The sequence below is a fragment of the Staurois parvus genome, unplaced genomic scaffold, assembly GCF_062004578.1.
Source record: "Staurois parvus isolate SC_StPar_1 unplaced genomic scaffold, SC_StPar_1.0 ptg000008l, whole genome shotgun sequence".
In the NCBI taxonomy this organism is placed as follows: Eukaryota; Metazoa; Chordata; class Amphibia; order Anura; family Ranidae; genus Staurois; species Staurois parvus.
This window is the reverse complement of record NW_028317804.1, coordinates 1,397,959-1,424,654: the sequence shown is the minus strand read 5'-3', so window position 1 is coordinate 1,424,654 and position 26,696 is coordinate 1,397,959. Positions and strand designations below refer to the sequence as shown.

Below are 26,696 nucleotides of genomic sequence, written 5' to 3'. Positions count from 1 at the left end.
CTCCCACTGACACCAATGATGTGGCACTATTCCTCCCACTGACACCAGTGATGGGGCACTACTCCCCCCACTGACACCAGTGATGGGGCACTACTCCCCCCACTGACACCAGTGATGGGGCACTACTCCCCCCACTGACACCAGTGATGGGGCACTATTCCTCCCACTGACACCAATGATGGGGCACTACTCCCCCCACTGACACCAATGATGGGGCACTACTCCCCCCACTGACACCAATGATGGGGCACTACTCCCCCCACTGACACCAATGATGGGGCACTATTCCTCCCACTGACACCAATGATGTGGCACTATTCCTCCCACTGACACCAGTGATGGAGCACTACTCCTCCCACTGACACCAGTGATGGGGCACTACTCCCCCCACTGACACCAGTGATGGAGCACTACTCCCCCCACTGACACCAATGATGGGGCACTACTCCCCCCACTGACACCAATGATGGGGCACTACTCCTCCCACTGACACCAATGATGGGGCACTACTCCTCCCACTGACACCAACGATGGGGCACTACTCCTCCCACTGACACCAACGATGGGGCACTATTCATCCCACTGACATCAGTGACGGGGCACTATTCCTCCCACTGATACCAACAATGGGGCACTATTCATCCCACTGACATCAGTGATGGGGCACTACTCCTTCCACTGACACCAATGACATGGCACTACTCCTCCCACTGCAAAATTACAGTTATGAAGTAGCAATGAAAATAATTTTATGGTTGGGGGTCACCACAACATGAGGAACTGTATTAAGGGGTCGCGGCATTAGAAAGGTTGAGAACCACTGCTCTAGGTCTTCCTTCAACCTACCGTGAGACATTTTGTCTAAAGCAGGGGTCCTCAAACTTTTTAAACAGGGGGCCAGTTCACTGTCCCTCAGACCGTTGGAGGGCCGGACTATAGTTTTAAAAAAAAAACCTATGAACCAATGCGGACACAGTACAGGAGATGACCAGAGACTGCGGACATACAACGGCGGCGGGAATACTGGGCAAGCCGCTCCATAAGACGCACAGACATATCCCCCCAAGTGTGTCTTATGGAGCGAAATAGTGCCCCATCATTGGTGTCAGTGGGAAGAATCGTGCCCCATCATTAGTGTCAGTGGGAGGAATAGTGCCCCATCATTGGTGTCAATGGGAAGAAACGTGCCCCATCATTGGTGTCAGTGGGAAGAAACGTGCTCCATCATTGGTGTCAGTGGGAGGAATAGTGCCCCATCATTGGTGTCAGTGGAAGGAATAGTGCCCCATCATTGGTGTCAGTGGAAGGAATAGTGCCCCATCATTGGTGTCAGTGGAGGGAGGAATAGTGCCCCATTGTTGGTGTCAGTGTGGGGGGAGGAAAGTGCCCCATCATTGGTGTCAGTGGGAACAAACGTGCCCCATCATTGGTGTCAGTGGGAGAAATAGTGCCCCATCATTGGTGTCAGTGGGAAGAAACGTGCCCCACCATTGGTGTCAGTGGGAGGAATAGTGCCCCATCATTGGTGTCAGTGGGAGGAATAGTGCCCCATCATTGGTGTCAGTGGGAGGAATAGTGCCCCATCTTTGGTGTCAGTGGGAGGAATAGTGCCCCATCTTTGGTGTCAGTGGGAGGAGTAGTGCCCCATCATTAGTGTCAGTGGGGGGAGGAATAGTGCCCCATTGTTGGTGTCAGTGGGGGGATAGTGCTCCATCGTTGGTGTCAGTGTGGGGGGGGGGAATAGTGCCTTGTCATTGGTGTCAGTGGGGGAAGGGGATAGTGTCCCAACATTGGTGTCAGTGGGAGGAATAGTGTCCCATCATTGGTGTCAGTGGGAGGAATAGTGCCCCATCATTGGTGTCAGTGGGAGGAATAGTGCCCCATCATTGGTGTCAGTGGGAGGAATAGTGCCCCATCTTTGGTGTCAGTGGGAGGAATAGTGCCCCATCTTTGGTGTCAGTGGGAGGAGTAGCGCCCCATCATTAGTGTCAGTGGGGGGAGGAATAGTGCCCCATTGTTGGTGTCAGTGGGGGGATAGTGCTCCATCGTTGGTGTCAGTGTGGGGGGGGGGAATAGTGCCTTGTCATTGGTGTCAGTGGGGGAAGGGGATAGTGTCCCAACATTGGTGTCAGTGGGAGGAATAGTGTCCCATCATTAGTGTCAGTGGGAGGAATAGTGTCCCATCATTGGTGTCAGTGGGAGGAATAGTATGTCATTGGTGTCAGTGGGGGGGGGGGGGGGAATAGTGCCCCGTCATTGGTTTCAGTGGGGGGGATAGTGTCCCAACATTGGTGTCAGTTGGGGGGGATAGTGTCCCGATAGTGTCCCAACATTGGTGTCAGTTGGGGGGGATAGTGTCCCAACATTGGTGTCAGTGGGGGGGAGGAATAGTGCCCCATCGTTGGTGTCAGTGGGGGGGAGGAATAGTGCCCCATCGTTGGTGTCAGTGGGGGGGAGGAATAGTGCCCCATCGTTGGTGTCAGTGGGGGGGGGGGGAGGAATAGTGCCCCATCGTTGGTGTCAGTGGGGGGAGGAATAGTGCCCCATCATTGGTATCAGTGACACCAATGATGGGGCACTATTCCTCCCACTGACGCCAACATACCTGGTTGCAGCAGCACCATCTGCACGGCACATTTACCTGTCAGCTGTCCTTCTTCACTCCGGCCTCTCCCTCACTCAATGTTCGCAGGGCCGTTCGGCTCCGCCTCCTCGCAGGTGATTGGCCGCCTGTGTGCTTTTCCTGAGCTACAGTTCTGGCGCCAAATCACCGGTGGAGCCAAGTGGCAGGAGTGAGGGAGTGGCCGGAGTGAATGAAGGAGCAGCGCTTCCTGGACTGGATCGTCGTGGGACTGGGACCGGAGCCAGGTACGGTACAGCAGCCCCCTGCCCACCCCTGTACTTAGTGTCCCTTCCTCGCGGAAAATACGCCCCTGCCGGCGGGCCAGATAAATGGCCTTGGCGGGCCGCATGTGGCCTGCGGGCCGTAGTTTGAGGACCCCTGGTCAAAAGTATAGATCCAATATGTCTCCCTTTCTCAGAGCCTATGGAACCGCTCTGCTTAACTAGCTGCCGACCGCAGATAGCTGAATGACGGCTGCACTGTGGCCGGCCAGTTCTGAGTGGACGTCATATGACGTCCTCCCAGAACGCGCTCTCCTGCGCGCCCCACGGGGCGCGCACCCGGCGATCTCCGTGATCGCTGTGTCCTACGGACACAGCTGATCACGTGATGTGGTAAAAGGCCAATCACAGCGGCCTTTTACCACGTGATCAGCGGTGTCCAATGACACGCTGATCAGAGGGAAATGCAAGTGCCGGTTCTCGGCTGCACTTTCCTCACGCTGTCAGATCGTGAGGAAAGTACTGCCGAGAACCGGCAGTTGTCAGAGCGGGGATCGGCACCGATCATCAGGGCACTGATGATCAGTGCCCTGATGATCGGTGCCCAGCAGTGCCACCCGCAAGTTCCGCCCACCTGTGCCCAGCAGTGCGCCCACTAGCTCCGCCCACCTGTGCCCAGCAGATCACCCACCTGTGCCCAGCAGTGCACCCACCTGTGCCACTCTGCAGTGTCACCTACCTGTGCCCAGAAGCGCCACCCACCTGTGCCCAGCAGTGCCACCCACCTGTGCCCACCAGTGCCACCCACCAGTGCTGCCAGTCAGTGCCGCCAGTCAGTGCCCAGCAGTGATGCCAGTCAGTGCCGTCTATCAGTACCCATCATCAGTGTCACCTATCAGTGCCGCCTATCAGTGCTGCATATTAGTGCCGCCTATCCGTGACACCTCATTAGTGCTGTCTATCAGTGCCGCCTATCCGTGCCACCTCATTAGTACTGCCTATCAGTGCCCTTTAGTGCTGCCTATCAGTGCCCATCAGTGCTGCCTCATCAACGCACATCAGTGAAGGAGAAAAATTACCTGTTTGAAAAATTTTATAATAGAAACAAAGAAACTTTTTTTTTTTTTTTTTTTAATTTTTTGCACTTTTTTTATTTATAGCGCAAAAAGTAAAGTTAAATACCACCAAAAGAAAGCTCTATTTGTGAGAAAAAAACGATCAAAATTTCATATGGGTACAATGTTGCATGACCGCGCAATTGTCAATCAAAGTGCGGCAGCGCTAAAAGCTGAAAATTGGCCTGGTAAATAAGGGGGTATAAGTGCCTGGTAGGCAAGTGGTTAAGGGAGACACTTGGGCATCTGCTCTATAATCAAGACTTGTAGGTCCTCTGTAGACTTTTGGTGGCACGCCACAAAATGGCGGGGGACACTGCGTTTGTCTTTTCCTTCATCCACTAAGCAGCAGTGTTCACCGAACCGCTTTCTGAGTGTGCGAATAGTTCGACCCACATAGAGGAGTTTGCAGGGGCAGGTTAAACAATATGTGACAAAATCTGAAGGACAATTGTAGAATTCCTCCAATTTGTTGGTTTTTGCAGCAATTACATGCATGATCAACATGTATAAATACATCAGTGGTTCATATAGTGAACTCGGTGTAGAGCTATTCACCCTGAGGTCATCACAGAGGACAAGGGAGCATGCTTTACTTCTGGAGGAAAATAGTTTTTATCTCCAAACACGGAAAGGTTTCTTCACAGTGAGATCTGTGAAAATGTGGAATAGACTCCCTCAAGAGTTGGCTCTGGCCAGCTTAGTGGATTGCTTTAAAAAAGGCCTGGATTCTTTCCTAGATACACAGAATATAACTGGATACTAACATTTATAGGTAAAGTTGATCCAGGGAATATCTGATTGCCGATCAGGAAGGAATTTTTTTTACCTGCAGGAGCAAATTGGATCATGCTTTGCTGGGTTTTTTGCCTTCCTCTGGATCAACTGTGGGTATAGGATAACTTTTTTTTTAATGGTTGAACTGGATGGATTTTTGTCTTTTTTCAGCCAGACTAACTATGTAAATTGGGGTCCTTCTGTAGGTTACATGGGGTCTATCTGGAAGGATAGGCTTGAGGTGTGGATCCTCTAATAAGCCATTTCAATGTTTACTCAGGATATTCTCCATTTGGGGTACTGATGATGGAATCTGGTAATGGGACTAATACTGGATATATCCTTCTGCGCTTATATGGGTGAATAGAGGAGAGAGAGGTGCGCCAGACTAAGTGTAGTAAGATAGTAAGTTTATTGCACACAATATATTAAAAACTCACAAGACGTGGGTAGGTATCAGGCATCAAGCAAAAAGAGAGGAGGACGTCATCTGTGCTGCACATCACGAGCGGATGGCTGCGGTGCCAGGGTGTTCAACGGCTGGTGCTCTAGGCGGGTCCCACAGGAGGAGGCGAGGACGACAAGCGCAGTAACCGGGAGCCGCGGTGCAGAGAAGAACCGTGCTCCAGGGCGGGCGCTGCTGGTCTCTCACATCAGCGAGGGTGATGGGGCCAGCTTGAGGAGCATCCAAGATGGCCGCCGAGCGGAAGTGACGTCAAGACGTTGCTGGGAGTCATCCAAGGGGGCGGTGACGCATTTCAAGGCAACCAGCCTTTTCTCCAGACCTCTTAATATATTGTGTGCAATAAACTGTTACTATCTTACTACACTTAGTCTGGCGCACCTCTCTCTCTCCTCTATTCTTCTACTACAGAGTCCGGTTTACTCTAGAGAGTGCAAGCCTCAGGACGGTGTCAACATTGCAGCTTTGTATATATGTGTATACACGCATTTTTTATATATACCACCCACTCCAACCCAGTATTGTCTTTTCCACTAATCCTCCTCCCCCCCTCCTTTTACCATCTAAGCTGCACTATTCATCTTGTTTAATCATATGCCCCACCTCCTGTTTTATTTTCGTTTCCTAAAAACTGAACTCTTTTTTTTACATTGGCTAAGACTTTCTGTATGAACTTTATACCCACCACAACCTCTCTTGCGCCAATTACACCTTCGTTTTATCGCTTATATGGGTGAACTACAAATAAAGAGCTGCTATCACCTGACCTGGCCTTAATAGGTGGAAGAACATACAATAACTAAATGGTGAAGCACTAATCCTAATATGTACAATGTGTCAACTAATAATATTAAAGTGTAATAATAGTCATAATAACACACATATAAAATATATTAATGAATATTATATACACACAGTGCTCTGATCCAAAAGGATCCACTCAGGTGCACTTAGGTGAAAAAAACAGGATGACCTGTTCAAAGTGAAGTGAATCCCTTTAAAAAACACACAAAACTCCCCCTGTCCCTGGAGGGGGCTATAGGTGAAAAATGTGTTCCCTTATATTGAAGGGAAAAAAACATGTATAAAGTGCCAATAAAGATGAACTAACATAAATAAACAACATTTCAGCAGAACACGTGAAATGACCATACAAACACGCATATGTGAATCAACAATAAAAGCTCAAATAATGTCCAATTATAAAGACTTTGGTCTTTAAACATATAAACAGGTGCTCGTGATCATGTGATCTTCACTCTGGTGAAAAAAATCCTCCAAATGACAGAAATGCCCCCTCACCTCCAAGCCTTGACCACAAGGGCCAACTTGTCTTTTTAGGATCACCCCACGATCCTTACAAGAATAATCTCATCCAGGTGGAGATGCCGCATAAGTTGCTTTCCTCAATATCACGCTGATGAAGTCACATGGTAACGTGACGCAACGCGTCGGTACGCAACCTCCGGTGACGCACTTCCGGCTGGACGCCATATTGGTACACCATGCAGTACACCCATAACATGCGGTGTAAAAGCATTTTGTGAAGGAGATAAATGTGAGTGGGCTAATATTCATCTAATCTTGTTATATTGGCAAAATAAACGTTATTGCACTATGGAGGATGTTTTTGCTTGTGTCTTAATAACATGGTCCTGATGGGAATGTGACCTGAGAGTGGTATTGAGGAAAGCAGCAGGAATGGCCGGCATTTGGCGATCACTGTGTAAAGCTGACAGGGAAGAGACCTGTGTGTAAATAACACAGGTCTCTCTGCTGACAGCATGGACATGTTGTTTTGTATCTGTTTGCACAGCAGAGAAATACACAGTGGCATGTCTCCCTAGTAAAACACACACAGCACATAATGTAAAACACATACAGCACACAGTTAACCCTTTGATCGCCCCAGATGTTAACCCCTTCCTGCCCAGTGCCATTGGTACAGTGACAGTGCTTTTTATTAGCACTGATCACTGTATTAGTGTCACTGGGGATGTCAGCAGCAGTTTGTCTGTTCCCACCGTGTCAGAATACCCGCCGCAGTTCCGCTATAAGTCGCTTATTGCCACCATTACTAGTATAAAAAATAAATAAAATTTCCAGTATACATACCGCCATTTGTAAACACTATAACTTTCACGTAAACCAATTCATTTACACATATTGGGATTTTTGTTTAGCAAAGACATATAGCAGAATACATTTTGGTTTAACTTTATGAAGAAATTTGATTTGTTACTGGATATGTTTTATAGCAAAAAGCAAAAAATATTGTTTTTCTTTTTTTCAAAATTGTCAGTCTTTTTTTGTTTATAGTGCAAAAAATAAAACGCACAGGCGATTGAATACCACCGAAAGAAAGCTCTATTTCTGGGTAAAAAGTTATATAAATTTGATTTATGTACAGCATTGCATGACTGCGCAATTGTCAGTTAAAATAACACAGCGCCATATCGCAAAAAATGGCCTGGTCAGGAAGGGGGGTAAATCCTCTGGAGGGCAGGTGGTTAAAATAGTAAGATAAATACACTAAAAATGTGATAAATTATTAAAGTGGAGCTCCACCCAAAAGGGGAAGTTCTGCGTTAAGTCTTTGTCCCCTACTCCCCATTAAGGATTGGCACCTATGGGAGGGAGCTATTACCCGAATTTGACAGGTACCCGCTCCCACTTCCGCTGCAATCGCCTAGGCTATCGGAAGTGGAAGTTATTCTCCCCCCTCCCTCCCTGTAGTCTTCTGGGACATGTGACAGGTCCCAGAAGACTACGGGGCGATTCACAAAGCGCATCGCTTCTTGCGCATGCGCTTTGGCCACCCAGCTGTAAAGCCACAAGCTGTCACAGCTGGGTGCCCACACTGAAGATGCGGGCACCAGGGAAGGAAGCCAGCTGGTGAAGCCAGCCATGATGAGGACACCACTGGATCGAGGGACAGGTAAGTGGCTGTAAAAAAAAACTGTAACTGTTGACTTTTATTTTATTTTTTTTCAGCTGGAACTCCACTTTAAAGTCAATTCATTAAACACACACATTCGTTCTTTATCACCAGGTGTTTGCTGGCGGTATTCTAGAAATGTACAAAATAACAATTAGAGGAACTCTGCACTGACCAGAAAATGAAAAGTATACAATGTATCAGTGTGAAAATGTTCTCCCCTGAGCTCAGGTTTAAAATACATTGAAACATTTCATCAGAGGGAGATCATTTTGTGAATGGAAGCATACTAGAATCATTTCAGTTTCCCATAATTGCTGGGTGCCTTCTGGTGTACTGCTGGGGTTTGTTCACACTTGACTTCTTCCCAAACACCCCAATAGCATTAGACAGGCATTAAAAACGCTCCCTCAAATGCCTTATGCGCAGTGTTGAGGCTTTTATAGGCATTTTACAAGCGTTAAAACCGCACCACACAAGCCTATAAAGAACTTAATAGTATTAATGCCCCATAAAGCCTGCCAGACATTTGATAAGCGTCACCATAGACTTGAATAAGAGGCGTTAAAAGGCTTCAACTCCTCCCAACTGCACATGAGGCGTCAATTTTGATGCTACGCTAAGGCTTCAGTGTGAACAGCACTGTTTGCTGCCATGTGTATCATTTTCATAGGCGATTGAGGAGTGTTTAAACACCCATCAAATGCCTGCTTTCAAGCTATTGCGAACTGTGCCTTAGCCTGCAACAAAAAATAAATTATGAAAAAACACCACCAAAAATAATGCAAAATTTAAGTGCTAAATATCGCAAAACATAACTATTTAACGCATTTGGTAAATAACGCATGTTTTTTAGTGAACTATTTTTGAATTAAATACCGCATGAGTTATTTTAACTCAAAAATCCAAGCGGTATTTATCGCTTAGTGAATTTGCCCCCATGTGTCCATGCACACTACTTTAGGCTATTAGCGGTTTTTGAACTTCAGGATCTAGGAGCACAAAAAAAAAGTTTTTGTAGAGTTTTTTAGAGTGTTTTCCCAGCAGATAAAAATGCTCCTAAACTCCACTAAAACACAACAGCTTTTACTTTTTTCTTTTTACATGTACTGTAAACAAGCTAATAAAACACTAATGCTCCTAAAATGCTATTACCAGTGTGCTAGTGTGCATGGAGCCTTAAACTGACAGGGGCTATAGCCCTCCTTAAGGCTAGGTTCACACTATTGCGGGTGGTTGTGTGGGATTTGTTGGTGTTCCCACATCTACAACCAAAACGTTCTACTCTTTAAAAATGCGTGGGGCTTCCATTCATTCTTAATGGCACCACTACGCATGAAAATTCAGCGTGTTTATGGGTGCAGGGGCTGCAGGGAAATTGCATAGTGCAAAAGCATCATGTGATTTCCTGCTTGCTGTGTTTCCAAAATGCTGCAGAAACCTTTTTTCCTGTGTGAATTGCAGGTACAGTGCAAATGTGGCCAGCAAAGCCGCAGTGACATATCGGCATGGATGTCACTCCACTTCCTCAAACTCAATCTTTCCAAAACTGAGCTCTGAGTATTCCCCCCAGCCCGTGTCCCCTCCCCTGACTTCTCCATCAAGATCAATGACACAATCATCAGTCCCTCCCCTCATGCCAGGGTACTAGGTGTAACCCTAGACTCCCATCTGTCCTGTCAGCCCCAAATCCAATCACTGTCCAAATCTGGTAGACTTCACCTCCTCAACATCTCCAAGATATGCCCGTTCCTAACCTCAGAAACCACTAAGCAACTCATTCACCCCCTTGTTATATCTCACCTTGACTATTGTAACTCCCTCCTCATTGGCCTACCGAAACGCAGGCTATCCCCTCTTCAGTCTATCATGAACGCTGCTGCCAGACTCATCCACCTTACTAACCGTTCTGTATCTGCCACCCCTCTCTGCCAATCCCTCCACTGGCTACAAATTGTCCAATGGATAAAATTCAACACACTAACAATAACGTATAAAGCCATTTATAACTCTGTCCCAAATTACATCACCGATCTTGTCCCTAAATATCACCCAAACCGTACTCTCCGCTCCTCGCAAGACCTCCTACTCTCCAGCGCCCTTGTCTCCTCCTCCCATGCTCATCTCCAGGACTTCTCCAGAGCTTCCCCATCCTCTGGAACTCTCTACCCCAATTTATCAGACTATCGCCTACTCTGCTCACTTTTAGGCGATCTCTGAAAACCTATCTCTTCAGGGAAGCCTATCCTGCCCCTCAGCTAATAATGGAATCTTCTATTCCTCCTACCAGTCCATCCCCCACAGTTACTACCTTTTGTACCACTAGCCCCTCCCTCCTAGATTGTAAGCTCCAAGGAGCAGGGCCCTCCTAACCCTCTTGTATTGAACTGTATTGTTGCTGTATTGTCTCCCGTTATATTATAAAGCGCTGAGCAAACTGTTGGCGCTATATAAATCCTGTATAATAATAGTGTGATCCTAGCCGTACGCTTTCCAAAACGAGAAAAACATTTTTGCCTACAGTCCTGCTTTAACCACTTTAGAACCGTGTGATAGCTGAATGACAGCTACAGAGCACTTGTCCAGTTCTGGGAGTTCTGATGTCCTCCCAGATTGCACCCTCAGCGCTGTCAGTGATTGCTGTGTCCTATGGACACAACTAATCACATGACAATGTAAAAGGCCAATCATAGCGGCCTTTTACTACATGATCAGCTTTGTCCAATGATACAGCTGATCACAAAGTAAATACAGTTGTCCATTATTGGCAGCACTTTTCTCACGCTGTCACAGCATGACATCTTCACTAATAGTCAGGGCACTGGTTATCAGTGCAGCCCCAAAAGTGTCCAGCAGTGCCGCCTATCAGTGTTCCATATCAGTGCCTCAATTCTCACCAGTGCCACCTCATTGGTGCCCATTAGTGCTGCCTATCAGTGCCCATCAATGCTGCCCATCAGTGCCACCTCATTGGTGCCCATCAGTGCCACCTCATCGGTGCCCATCAGTGGCGCCTCATCGGTGTCACCTCACTGGTGCCCATCAGTACTGCCTATCAGTGTCACCTCATCAGTTCCCATCAGTACTCCCTATCAGTGTCACCTCATTGGTGCCCATCAGTTCCCATCAGGGCTGCCTATCAGTGTCACCTCATTGCTGCCTAGCAGTGTCACCTCATCAGTTCCCATCAGTGCCACCTATCAGTCCCACCTGTTTACAAAATTGTATAATAGAAACAAAGAAAAACTTTTTCTTTTTCACATTTTTTGCTCTCTTTCATTTATAATGCAAAAAATACCCCCCCCCCCCCCAGCAGTGATTAAATATCACCAAAAGAAAGCGCTATATCTGTGAAAAAAAAGATAAAAATATCATATGGGTGCAGTGTTGCATGACCGCTCAATTATCAAAGTGTGAGAGCTCTGAATACTGTCCTGGGCAGGAAGGGGGTAGAAGTGCCCGGTAGGCAAGGGGTTAAAGAAACCCGTTTCGGCTTTAGAAGCACTTTGAGGCGGCCATACACTGGCAGATTGTAGAAGGATCGCTTGTACAAACATTCCGAGAATAGTCAGGACTTTCCAGGACTTCAATAGGCCATCCGGTTTGATCTCGGAGTGGATGTCGTCCCGTGTGTTAGACGTGTGGGAAATGTGTCCATCCCGCTCCTTGGAATGTTAGGAAATGAAGATGGATATGAGGCCAGAGACCACCAGAGAGGGGAGGAGTCCTGGCCGAGGAGGGGGGAGGAGTCCTGGCCAAGGAGGGAGGAGTGGAGTCCTGGCCGAGGAGGGAGAGGTGCAGCCTGTGGGTGAGGTGTAGCGCCCCCTGTCCGGGGAGGTGCAGTGTACTAGCTGAGTGCGGCGCCCCCTGCACGGCCAATCCTCCTCCTCCGTGTCTGTCTTCCAGGAGGATGGGGTGGGCGGGGACAGTCTTCCAGGAGGATGGGGTGGGCGGTGACAGGGGAAGGGAGGGATCTGGAGAGGGGACAGAGCTGGCACACTTCTCGGAAAACTTCCCAGTACTCTTGTCTCCCCGACATCGGACACCGCCGACCCCCCGACTTCACAGGTGAGTCCCCCCTCGTACCCCTGCACTGCTCCCCCCGGCGATGGGTGAGGGAGGGGAGAGGGGCTCTGTCTGGGGATCATCCCATGTTCGGTGTGTACGGAGTGCGGGCCTCCGGTCGGATCTGTGCACTGCGATCACATCGTACCGGGGAACACACAGCTCGGATCGGGATGGTTCTTCTCCTTCACTCTGACACATGATTGGCAGAACAGTTATTCCCTACATGACTTTCCCTGCCCCACATCGTGCCACCCTCTGTACAGTGTGTAGTACAGGGCTCAGCATACATCAGGTAGGTGCTCCACACCATCAGGTAGGTGCTCCACATCATCAAGTAGGTGGGGTTCCTTATCAGTTAGGTGCTCCACACCATCAGGTAGGTGCTCTTCCTCATCGGGTCGGAGCTCTTCCTCATCGGGTCGGAGCTCTTCCTCATCGGGTCGGAGCTCTTCCTCATCGGGTCGGAGCTCTTCCTCATCGGGTCGGAGCTCTTCCTCATCAGGTAGGAGCTCCACCTCATCAGGTAGGTGCTCCTAATCTCGGGTTCTTACTCATCATACACACTTCGCTTATTGTCGTCCAATTGCTGGCAATCAAATATCAGGCCAGGTTCGCACCCATGCGGGTGTTTTTATGCGTTTTGCAGGAGCGCAGTGCGTGTATATACAGTATCTCTCAGAAGTGGGTACACCCCTCACATTTTTGTAAATATCTTATTCTATCTTTTCATGTGACAACTCTGAAGAAATGACACTTTGCTACAATGTAAAGCAGTGAGTGTACAGCTTGTATAACAGTGTAAATTTGCTGTTCCCTCAAAATAACTCAACACACAGCCATTAATGTCTAAATCACTGGCAACAAAAGTGAGTACATCTCTAAGTGAAAATGGCTAAATTGGGCCCAATTAGCCATTTTCCCTCCCTGGTGTCATGTGACTTGTTAGTGTTACAAGGTCTCAGGTGTGAATGGGGAGCAGGTGTGTTAAATTTGGTGTTATCCCTCGCACTCATACTGGTCACTGGAAGTTCAACATGGCACCTCATGGCAAAGACCTCTCTGAGGATCTGAAAAAAAGAATTGTTGCTCTACATAAAGATGGCCTAGGCTATAAGAAGATTGCCAAGACCCTGAAACTGAGCTGCAGCACGGTGGCCAAGACCATACAGCGGTTTAACAGGACAGGTTCCACTCAGAACAGGCCTCTCCATGGTCGACCAAAGAAGTTGAGTGCACGTGCTCAGCGTCATATCCAGAGGTTGTCTTTGGGAAATAGACGTATGAGTGCTGCCAGCATTGCTGCAGAGGTTGAAGGGGTGGGGGGGTCAGCCTGTCAGTGCTCAGACCATATGCTGCGCACTGCATCAAATTGGTCTGCATGGCTGTCGCTCCAGAAGAAAGCCTCTTCTAAAGATGATGCACAAGAAATCCCACAAACCGTTTACTGAAGACAAGCAGACTAAGGACATGGATTACTGGAACTATGTTCTGTGGTCTGATGACACCAAGATAAACTGATTTGGTTCAGATGGTGTCCAGTGTGTGTGGTGGCAACCAGGTGAGGAGTACAAAGACAAGGGTGTCTTGCCTACAGTCAAGCATGGTGGTGGGAGTGTCATGGTCTGGGGCTGCATGAGGGCTGCTGGCCCAGGGGAACTACAGTTCATTGAGGGAACCATGAATGCCAACATCTACTGTGACATACTGAAGCAGAGCATGATTTCCTCCCTTTGGGGAGTGGGTCACAGGGCAGTATTCCAACATAACGACCCCAAACACACCTCCAAGACGACCACTGCTTGCTAAAGAATCCGAGGGTAAAGGTGATGGACTGGCCAAGCATGTCTCCAGACCTAAACTTTATTGAGCATCTGTGGGGCATCTTCAAACAGAAGGTGGAGGAGAACAAGGTCTCTAACATCCACCAGCTCCATGATATCGTCATGGAGGAGTGGGAGAGGACTCCAGTGGCAACCTGTGAAGCTCTGGTGAACTCCATGCGCAAGAGGGTTAAGGCAGTGCTGGAAAATAATGGTGGCCACACAAAATATTGACACTTTGGGCCCAATTTGGACATTTTCACTTAGGGGTGTACTCACTTTTGTTGCCAGCGGTTTAGACATTAATGGCTGTGTGTTGAGTTATGTTGAGGGGACAGCAAATTTACACTGTTATACAAGCTGTATACTCACTACTTTACATTGTAGTAAAGTGTCATTTCTGCAGTGTTGTCACATGAAAAGATAGAATAAAATATTTACAAAAATGTATCATGATTTCCAATGGCTCCTGTCCACATCTATGTGTTTTCAATGCACATGCATTTTTGACGTGTTGCGGTGCGTTTTTAATATATTTTTTTTTTTTTTTTTTTTTTTTTTACACATTCCAGTTTGCTTTTTATGCATTTGTGACACATTCCAGTGCAGTTCCTATGTTTTCCAGTTCATGTTTCCCCTCCTTTTTTCTTCAATTTATATAGGGACATGAGCGGGTTTTTTTTTTTTTTTTGTGTGGGTTTTTTTTTTTTTTTTCTGAAACCGGCACACACTGGAAGCACTGATGTGAACTATGACATTGACAACCATATAACCTTCTTTCTGTGCGTTTTTGGATGCAGGAAAAACAACTGAAATGCATGTAGTGTGAACTGGCCCTAGTCCAATAGACTTCAATGGAACCACATATAAAATGCAAGTGATGCGTTTTGGTGTGTTTTTTATGTGTTTTGCATTTTTAATTTGCCCAGCAACAACTTGGCCAAAAAAAGTGCAAAACACATCAAAAATGTGAAAAGCACTGCCAAAACAGATCAAATGCAAACTGCATAGGTGTGAGCCTTAGCCATGGTTCACACCTATGCAGTTTGTGTTTGTACTGTTTTTGCTGTGCATTTTGTACTTTTCTGCATAGAGTTTTTTTTTTTTTTTTTATGCGTTTTGCATTTTTTTTTTTTTTTTTAATGGTATTTTTTTTTTCCTTGGTCAACGTATTGCTGGGCAGATTAATAACATACTACATGCATTTCTACAGTGTCTCCATTGGCCTCTATTGAACTAAAATGCAACGTTTTGCGTTAAAAAAAATCTGCCTGACCCTATCCAAAAAATAACACACTGGGTGAAAACGCGGAGATGTCAATGTGCTCATGGGAAATCGTGTTAAATGGACTGTTGTATGTTTCTGCAAAATGCAAGACTCACCACAAGCTGCCTAGGTGTGAACCTAACCTTAGGGACAGTTCACACTGCATATGTTTCAGTGTGCTTTTTTTTTTTTTCCCTGCATCCATGACACAGGTTATATGGTTGTCCATGTCATTGCTCACATCAGTGCTTGCAGTTCCAGTGCGATCTGGTTGCAGAAAAAAAAGTAGAAAAAGGCTGCATTTTTACTGTACTGGAACGTGGTAAAATGCATCAAAAAGCGCACCAAAAATGCACTAGAATGCCAGAACGCTCCTGGAATTGCACATGTCCCTATTTAAATTGAAGAAAAAGTGAGGGGGGAGAAAATGAACTGGAAAGCATCAAAAAGGCACTGTAACATGGCAAAAACGCATTGTAATGCGTCAACGCGCATGCAGAAATGCATCCGGAATGCATCTTGACTATGTTTTTCTGTGGTGTGAACTGGCCCTTTGACTCAGTGTTCATCAGATTCCACCAGTCAGACTTGTTCATCCAGGGTGAAATATCATGTATTGATCGATTTGAATATGATCAGATTTGTCTCGATCAGATGATGAGATCACATGGTGAAAGCAGAAAGGAGAATAATAACTTACAATCAGAAGCCATCTCTCTGTGTGTCACATTCATGGGTTACCTACTAGAGAACAATTATTCCAGTCAGAAGAGATTGATTGGAACAGAAATCCATAATTTTAAAGAAAAACCCCTCCGCCCCCCCCCCCCCCCCCCAAAAAAAAAACCCCCACATAAACAACGGGTAAACTCGATGGACCACTCTGTCTTTTTCTGCCATCACTTTTCTGTTTCTATATAGGACACCATATTGGTGGAATAGGTTACTTACTATACACTGATTTATTCCTATCAGGATCAATCAGGGAATAAAATTGATCATTTATCAAAGTGTATATGGCTACCATAAGGGGGATTGTACCGTGTATGGTGACCCTGACCTTTCTTTTTGCTCTTGTTTCTGAGATTTATATCCATGTCTGTACAAATTTGTTTGTTTTTTTGTGTTTTTTTTTTTAGTTGACATCAGCCCCAGCAATGACAGTGTAGACTTTTTACAGATGTTCTGGGGGGATTTACTAAGGCCAGGTTCACACCTATGCAGTTTGTGTTTTGATCCGTTTCTGCAATGCGGTTTGTGATTTCTGCACATGTGTTTTTGATGCTTTTTGCGTGTTTATTTTCTTATTGCTAGGCAGATTTAAAACTCATCAAAAATGCAGCAAAAACGCACTGCATGCTTTTGTGCAGCATTTTCATTGAAGTCTATAGAACCAAAAATGCAATTTTTTGCGTTCAAAAAAGTCCCTGACCCTTTCCAAAAAAACGCAGCAGGTGAAAACGCGGAAATGTGAACCTGTCCCATAGGAAATCATGTTAAACGGAATGTAGTGCGTTTTTGCATAATGCTGCAGAAAACAGTTGTTAAAGTAGGGTAAAACTGGAGCACAGAGACTCTGGGGCAGCTGTGCATAGTAACCAATCAGCTACTAGGTGTTCTTGCCAAAGCGTCATTGAACAAGCTGAATTTTGAAGCCGATTAGTTACTATGCACAGCTGCACCAGATTCTCTGTGCTCCAGTTTTAGTAAATTCCATCCACTGCTTTGCCGGTTTGAGAACCCGGTCACACTGGGTGCGACTTGACATGCGATTTTCTAAAGTAGCATGCACTACGTATGGTGCGATTTGCTTAGACATTTGTGTCAGATGTCTTGCAAATCGTACCTGAAATCAGCAAGTCACCGGTCTTTGAAATCGTGCGACTTCACTGTAAGTTGCAAGATTTCAAAGTTGGGTTTGATGTGACTGGGGTGTAAGGCTAGCCATACACTATACAATTTTCTGCCCAATTTCCTTTAGATTTACCTTCAACTGTGTAGTGCAAGAGCCTGCCTAATTGGATACAACTGAAAGTGTTGTTAGGTTTGACCTCCTATTATATGGTTTTTGGTAAATCTAAACCAAACATCTCCAGATAATTGTATAATGTATGGCCAGCCTTAGTCTAGTTTCACACCTATGCGTTTTCTGCTATGTTTTGCAGAAACGCACAGCAGTCCATTTAACACCAGTTGCTATAGGACAGGTTCACATCTCCGTGTTTTCACTTGGTGCGTTTTTTGGAAAGGCTCAGGGACTTTTTTGAATGTGAAAAGTTGCATTTTTGGTTCTATAGACTTCAATGGAGACTCTGCTGAAAAGCATGTGATACGTTTTCCGTTTTCTGCCCAGCAACAAGTTGAAGAGAAACGCATATAAAATGCGTAAAAATGCATGTGCAAAAAACACAACGCACTGCAGAAACGGAAGCACACCTGACCCTTTCCAAAAAATGCACTGGGTGAAAACGTGGAGATGTGAACCTGTCCCGTAGGAAATCATGATAGTGCGTTTCTGCAAAACGCATAGGCGTGAACCTAGCTTTAGTCAATGAGAGCTGTCTTAATTAGCAACACTGAAGTCGTTCCGATTTTAGAAAAGGTTCCTGCACTGCTTTAAGGCGACATCCATCCGACTTGTGCCCATAGACTTTACCACTTCCTGCCCAGCCTATAGCCAGATGGCGGCCAGGTGAGCAGCTTGTCCCTCCAGGTGGACGCCATATGGCGTCCTTTCAGGCATGCGCAGTTTGCCTCCCCACACAGCCGTGCAGTGGCGCGATCTGTCACTGGCTGTGTACCTCGGACACAGCTGATGACAGATCTGTGTACCGGCCCTGTTGCTGGTACCATGTGACCTGCTGTGACCAATCACAGCAGGTCACATGACAATTATATACAATGGATGGCTTCCTTTCATGCCATCCATTGTATACAAGTGTGGCTAGCTGTGAATGGTCATATGCACAAGCTGGGCCAATCACAGCCCTGCTGTGTCATGTGATTAGCTGTGGCCAAATCACAGTTAAGCACAAAAAAAAAACCCTGAATGAATCGGTTTTATTCAGGTAAATGCTTGCTTATAGCAAAATAATTCTTTGCTATAAGCAAATTGTGTAAAAAAACAAAAAAAAAACCTTATCACTTCCCCAAAGTAGTACAATGTTACTATGGTAACATTATACTACTTTGGTCATAGTAAAATATGAAAAAAAAATCTTAAAAAAATTATAAATTTTTTTTCGTACTATCACCAGTCAGTGTCCCTGATCACCGCCATTTATATGTCGCCAATTATATGATGATGCTGTACTGCACTGGTGACCAGTATGTAAAAAAAAAAAGAAAAAATAGTGAAAATCATTTTTTTTATTTCTTCATTTCCGAAAAATTATGACAAAAAAATTACAACTTCAAAAGACTCGCCATGCCTGTTATGAAATACGCCGGACTGTCTACTTTGCAAAAAGTGGTCATTTGGGGAATATCTGTACTATTCTGACATTCTTGGACCTCAAGAAATGAGATTGGCTGTCAGTACGTCAGGATTGATCAATATTCAGATCTATACCATAGTTTGTGAACTCTATAACTTTCCTAAAACTAAAAAATAAATCCTAATTTGGGTTACTTTCACCAAAGACATGTAGTAGAATACATCTCGGCCTAAATTTTATGAAGAACAATTATTTATTTGCAAACTTTTATAACAGAAACAAAGAAAAACGTGTTTTTTTTTTTTTCTAAATTTTTGGTCTTTTTTTGTTAATTTAGCAAAAAATAAAAACCCCAGCGGTGATTAAATACCACCAAAAGAAAGCTCTAGTTGTGTGAAGAAAATAACATTTTAGTTTGGGTACAATGTTGTATGACCGCGCAATTAGCATTCAAAGTGTGAAAGCGCTGAAAGCTGAAAATTGGCCTGGACAGGAAGGGGGTAAAAGTGCCCAGTATGGAAGCGGTTAATAGAAGTCGTCTCCAAGTCGGATCCTCATCTATATTGATGTGATTTGGATCTGACATTACAAGAAGATTACTCCAGGCATTCTGTACATCGGGATTGGTGCAGGTTTGTCAGATTAAACACAATGCGTTTACATCGATGTCCACCTTTTGTAGACCAGATCTAGTGGACACACATCGTAATTATACTTCTGCCTTACAGCACTGGAATACTCGGTTCCAATCCTGGTCAGGCCACCATCTGCATGGAGTTTGTATGTTCTCTCAGTCCTTATGTTGGTTTCTTCTGGATACTCCAGTTTCCTCCTACGTGAGATCAGCATCCTGTGACCTCATCTCTTATCTTTTTTTTTATTTTTTTACTGCAATCAGCAGTAGGTCAGGTCATTCCCCACCCCCCAAACATGTAAACAAAGGGGCGGGATTGACTTTCTAAATTGAATAAATGTGGTCATGCGTCATACAAGGCCGCTGACTTCACCACCATCCCGCCCCATCGTTTACATGCTAGGGGGTGGGGAATGCCATGACCTGACCTGCAGCTGATTGGAGTTAAAAAAAAAAAATTCAATAAACAGCACAGTTTAGGTGTTTGGACACCAGAGCTCATCACTACTCCCAAGATATGTACGGTGGGTTACTTGACCATTGTAATGGATGTATTTATTACAGGCATTTTATATAGTGCTGACTCTATAGTATGTGTGTGCATGTCTGAGAGATACCTTAACCACTTGCCCTCCAGAGGATTTACCCCCCCCCCCTTCCTGATCAGGCCATTTTTTGCAATACAGCGCTGCGTTACTTTAACTGATAATTGCACGGTCATGCAACGCTGCACCCAAATGAAATTTGCATCCTTTTTCCCACAAATGGAGCGTTCTATTGGTGGTATTTGATTGCCTCTGCGGTTTTTTATTTTTTGCAAAATGAACAAAAAAACCCCAACAATTTTGAGGAAAAAAAAACTATTTTTGTCTTTTTGCTATTAAATGTCCAATAAAAAATCAAATTTCGTCATAAATTTATTTAAATGTACAGTGGGGAAAAAAAGTATTTAGTCAGCCACCAATTGTGCAAGTTCTCCCACTTAAAAAGATGAGAGAGGCCTGTAATTGGCATCATAGGTAGACCTCAACTATGAGAGACAAAATGAGAATAAAAATCCAGACAATCGCATTGGCTGATTTGGAAAGAATTTATTTGAAAATTATGGTGGAAAATAAGTATTTGGTCACCTACAAACAAGCAAGATTTCTGGCTCTCACAGACCTGTACCTTCTTCTTTAAGAGGCTCCTCTGTCCTGCACTCATTACCTGTATCAATGGCACCTGTTTGAACTTGTTATCAGTGTAAAAGACACCTGTCCACAACCTCAAACAGTCACACTCCAAACTCCACTATGATGAAGACCAAAGAGCTGTCGAAGGACACCAGAAACAAAATTGTAGACCTGCACCAGGCTGGGAAGACTGAATCTGCAATAGGCAAGCAGCTTGGTGTGAACAAATCAACTGTGGGAGCAATAATTAGAAAATGGAAGACATACAAGACCACTGATAATCTCCCTCGATCTGGGGCTCCACGCAAGATCTCACCCCATGGGGTCAAAATGATCACAAGAACGGTGAGCAAAAATCCCAGGACCACACGGGGGGACCTAGTGAATGACCTGCCGAGAGCTGGGACCAACGTAACAAAGGCTACCATCAGTAACACACTACGCCGCCAGGGACTCAGATCCTGAAGTGCCAGACGTGTCCCCCTGCTTAAGCCAGTACATGTCCGGGCCCGTCTGAAGTTTGCTAGAGAGCATTTGGATGATCCAGAAGAGGATTGGGAGAATGTCATATGGTCAGATGAAACCAAAATAGAACTGTTTGGTAGAAACACAACTCGTCGTGTTTGGAGGAGAGAGAATGCTGAGTTGCAACCAAAGAACACCATACCTACTGTGAAGCATGGGGGTGGCAACATCATGCTTTGGGGCTGTTTCTCCACAAAGGGACCAGGGCGACTGATCCATGTACAGGACAGAATGAATGGGGCCATGTATCATGAGATTTTGAGTGCAAACCTCCTTCCATCAGCAAGGGCATTGAAGATGAAACGTGGCTGGGTCTTCCAGCATGACAATGATCCCAAACATACCACCCGGGCAACGAAGGAGTGGATTCATAAAAAGCATTTCAAGGTCCTGGAGTGGCCTAGCCAGTCTCCAGATCTCAACCCCATAGAAAACCTTTGGAGGGAGTTGAAAGTCCATGTTGCCCAGCGACAGCCCCAAACATCACTGCTCTAGAGGAGATCTGCATGGAGGGATGGGCCAACATACCAGCAACAGTGTGTGCCAACCTTGTGAAGACTTACAGGAAACGTTTGATCTCTGTCATTGCCAACAAAGGATATATAACAAAGTATTGAGATGAACTTTTGATATTGACCAAATACTTATTTTCCACCAAAATTTGCAAATAAATTCTTTCCAAATCAGCCATTGTGATTGTCTGGATTTTTTTTTTCTCATTTTGTCTCTCATAGTTGAGGTCTACCTATGATGCCAATTACAGGCCTCTCTCATCTTTTTAAGTGGGAGAACTTGCACAATTGGTGGCTGACTAAATACTTTTTTGCCCCACTGTATTTGAATTAAATTTCAAAATGTATTCTGCTACATGTCTTTGCTAAGAAAAAAAAATCCCAATACGTGTAAATTAATTGGTTTATAGCGTCTACAAATGGCGGTATATATACTGGAATTTTTTTTTTTTTATACTAGTAATGGCGGCGATCAGCGACTTTTAGCAGGACTGCGGTGGGCATTTAGATCAGTGAACTGACTGTGACTGACATCCCCAGTGACACTAATACAGTGATCAGTGCTAATAAAAAGCACTGACACTGTACTGACACTGGGCAGGAAGGGGTTAACATGGGGCGATCAAAGGGTTAACTGTGTGCTGTGTTGTGTCAGCACATTGCTTTGTTTGGCTCTGCTATGCAGAGCCATACAAAGCAGTGTGCTGGAGCTGTTGCTGGAGCTGTTGTTTATGTACAGAGCTCTCCCCCGTTTGTGATATTCGGTGATCACCGGGTGCCGGTGGGGAATCACCACCCGGGTCCCAGTGATCGACAGCTGAAGCTGCCAATGGCGGCATGGGTAGGGCGCGCTTGCCCCCTACCCAGAAATACAAAATCACATGTGTGTGTGAGTGTGCACCCCGGCCGCCCTGTAGTAGTATTTCTGCTGTAGGGCGGCGGGCAAGCGGGTTAACCTCACCACACATGGTACTATCTGATTGCGCAGTCTCCGTTAGCTCTACCAACAACTATGGAACTCAAGAGCCTGCCTGATTGGAGAGTTTTAGGTTCTTTGTAAATCTGAAGTTGGCAATACATAGATTGTATGACCAGATTATAATGTGTATGCTGACCCATAGATTGTAAGCTCTTTGAGTACAGGGACTGAATGTCCAGGATGTAATGTGCTGTGTCAGCGCTATATAAATACCTGTAATAAATACTCTGGTCCATTTTTTTCCCCTCCATCATAAGATATGTGACATCTGTTTCCTTTCTGATCAGCTCAGCAGGGCACCAGTATATAGATCCTCTGCCCATGCCTAAGGCTAGGTTCACACTTATGCTGTTTGCATTTGATCCGTTTCTGCAGTGCTTTTTGTGGTGCATTTTTGCACATGCATTTTTGCCGAGTTTTTGATGCATTTTGCGTTTTTTTTTTCTCTTGTTGCTAGGCAGATTAAAATGCAAAATGCATCAAGAACGCACTACATGCTTTTCTGCAGCGTCTCCATTGAAGTCTATAGAACCAAAAATGCAACTTTTTGCATTTTTAAAAAAAAGTCCCTGACTTTTTCCAAAATACGCACTGGGTGAAAACACAGATGTGAATGTATCCCATAGGAAATCATGTTAAATGGACTGTCATGCTTTTCTGCAAAACGCTTCCGAAAATGTTTAGGTCTGAACCTAGGGTAAGACTGTAATCCTATATTTTATAGCTGAGTATATGGATCGTCTGCTGAGACAGAACAGAGGTGGCTATGTATAAGACCGTAATTGTATATTTTATAGCTGAGTATATAGACCATTTGCTGAGACAGAATAGAGGTGCCCATGTATAAAATTGTATTAGCATTTCCGCCTGGCAGAACTAGGGTCGTTGATTCGAATCCCAACCACGGCACCACCTGCCTGGAGTTTGCATGTTCTCCTTGTTCCTGTGTGGGTTTCCTCTGGGTACTCCGGTTTCCTCCCGCACTCCAAAGACATGCTGGTAGGTTAATTGGTTCCTGTCTAAATTGGCCCTTGTATGGATATGTATGAATGTAATTTAGGGACTTTAGATTTGACGCCCCTTGAGGGTTAGGGACTGATGTGAATGTGCAATATATATGTAAAGCGCTGCCTAAATTGACGCTATATAAATACCTATAATATATTTTATAGTTATCTGTAGGGCTCCAGTCACACTGCACTGAGTGTTTTTCAAAGTTTGTTTTTTTTTCAGGTGTTTTTGAGCAGATTTGCAAATATAGGCATTTTTTTCAGGTGTCTTTGCTGTGGCCAACAGAAATAGCTGCTGTTTGAGATGAAAGCGCCTGAAAAAATTGTGGGGGGGGGGGACATTCATTCCCACTGTCCAGGCATTTTCTATTTAAGTCTTTGGGGACAAACACACATAGACTGCCTAAAAGTAGCACAAGTACTTTTTCTGAGCAACAAGCGTTTTGCTACAAACAACAGAATGCTCAAGTGTGAACAGGGGCCATTGGAAAACGTAGGATTTTATATATTGAGCTTCGAGGTGAAAAATGCTCAAGTGTGAACAGTGTCTAACACCCCATCACATCGGGTGCAACTTGGCATGCGTCTTGCAAATCGTATGCCAAGTTGCACCCTATTGTCCGTAATTACATCGGTCAAATCGGTGCGGTTCCGACTTGGTCAGAGCCGCACCGATTTCTAAAGTAGTATATGTACTACTTTTGGTGCGATTTGCATTGACATCTGTGTCAGATATTTTGCAAATCGCACCTGAAATCGGCATCTCTACTGACTTTGAAATCATGCGACTTCACTGTAAGTCGCACAATTTCAAAGTCGTTCTTGATGTGACCGGGGTGTAAGATGGGAGTAATAATGTAACAGTAACATCTATGACTTTAGGCCACATTCACACCTGAGCGTTTTCTGTGAACGCACAACATTGCAGTAGTGCAAACAGTTAATTTCTTTGGGCTTCTGTACACACAATAAATGTGCCAACGTAGCTTTTTGAGCATTTGACACTTTTTAACCGCTTGTTGTAACGTATTTGTTTAGCACTTTTCTGCATGGAAGATTGCATGTCTGCTTGCTGCATTTGGGGTGCCATTAGCAATGAATTGCACTGCAGGTGTGACATGTGTATTTTGTGCAATTAAGCACACATTCACAAAGCACTCAGGTGTGATAGTGTATCAGGGCTGCAACTAACGATTATTTTCATAATCGATTAGTTGGCCGATTTATTGTTTGAATCAATTGGATAAAAAAACTTTTGGTATATAATTTAGTTAACAAAGCATGTAAAATGATTTATTCTTGAATATCTGTATGCAGTGGTAAATAAAAATAACCAGCTATATGGTTGAATCTGGTACATATCATTAGTGTCAGAGATCAAAATTGTTATTTAACCCCTTCACGCCTAAGGGTAAAACAAAACTTAACGCCTAAGCAGAATTTTGCAACTGACAGGTGTTAGAAAAACTGCACATATAATCACAACTACTTTGTACATGCAGGTGAAGTATGCCTTGGTTTTATTCCAAGACAAATTGGTCTTTCATTTGGTGGTAAATGGTAATGGATATCTCCTGATTATTATTATTTTTTTTTTTTATCAAAGGAAAACTGGCCCAAAATAGTAAAAAAAAATCTTTTTTTTTAAATTTAGCTGTGTTTCTTGTTACTACCATAACACATAACACCATAACAAACACCAATGAACAACCCAAAATAAATTTTCCAACTCTTGACAGTCGCAGCGATACCATATATGTGTATGGTATTTGTTGTTTGTACCCACAGTACAGCCCAGAAACAATAGTGTGCATTTTGTTGTCTGTGTTTTTTTTTCCCTAAAACACATTGACACTGATGCCAATTTAAAAAAAAAAATACTGACCGTTTTGACTTTGACCTTGACCCACACACTAACTATGGCACTGAAATAGATCAAACCTTGATCTACGTATTTTTTAATTTATTTTAACAAACTTTTTTTTTTTCTCTCTATGCAAGGGGAACAAGAGATGCAATGTATCTCTCTCCTCCTTTCAGAGAGGAAAAAAAAACCCAAGGGGGGGCAGGCTGTACAGTGACTGATCACTGTGATCATGTGACCCAGAATCGGTGGTTCCGATTGTTAGAACGGGATTCGGGGCTCTCAGTGACACCCCGGTCTTTGTGCTGGGAGCACGCTGTGCACTTTGAACACACATCAGATCTCAATGGGGAAAAAAATCTCATGCTGGATATCTATGCTGATGTGGACTGGGTAATGTGTTAGGAACGTAAGGATGCCCCAGCGTTTAATGAAAATGATCAACCTACAGAGGAATGAATTCAAAGACGCCCCGAAAATCAAAGTGAAAAAATGATGCAGTAGGCTAGTCCATTTTGCTGAGATTTCATTGCAGCAACTCAAAATGGTCCTCAGTAGTTTGTATGGCCCCCACATACTTGTATGAATGCCTGACAACATTGAGGCATGGTCTTAATGAGACGACGGATGGTGTCCTGGGGTATATCCTCCCAGATCTGGACCAGGGCATCACTGAGCTCCTGGACAGTCTAAGGTGCAACCTGGCGGATTGGATGGACTGAAACATGATATCCCAGAGGTGTTCTATTGGATTTAGGTCAGGCGAGCGTGGGGGGCCATTCAATGGTATCAATTCCTTCATCCTCCAGGAACTGCCTGCATATTCTCGCCATATGAGGCCGGGCATTGTCGTGCACCAGGAGGAACCCAGGACCCACTGCACCAGCGTAGGGTCTGACAATGGGTCCAAGGATTTCATCAAGATACCTAATGGCAGTCAGGGTGCCATTGTCTAGCCTGTAGAGGTCTCTGCGTCCCTCCATGGATATGCCTCCCCAGACCATCACTGACCCACCACCAAAATGGTCATGCTGAACGATGTTACAGGCAGCATAATGTTCTCCATGGCTTCTCCAGACCCTTTCACATCTGTCACATGTCAGGCTGAACCTGCTCTCATCTGTGAAAAGCACAGGGTGTTCGTGGCGGACCTGCCAATTCTGGTGTTCAATGGCAAATGCCAAAAAAGCTCTATGGTGCTGAGCAGTGAGCACAGGGCCCACTAGAGGATGTCGACCCCCAGGCCACCCTTATGAAGTCTGTTTCTG

The 26,696-nt window shown here is 45.0% G+C and overlaps 1 protein-coding gene across 2 annotated transcripts in view; it reads left to right on the top strand.

The window, feature by feature from the left end:
• The first annotated feature begins 12,079 nt into the window (after positions 1 to 12,079).
• The window catches only part of CASKIN2 (CASK interacting protein 2), a 115,379-nt gene continuing 100,762 nt past the window's right edge, over positions 12,080 to 26,696 (top strand). For both annotated transcript variants that reach the window (XM_089668769.1, XM_089668760.1), the window contains exon 1: positions 12,080 to 12,205. The gene's annotated coding sequence lies outside the window, so the exon portion shown is untranslated. The remainder of the gene's footprint in view (positions 12,206 to 26,696) is intronic.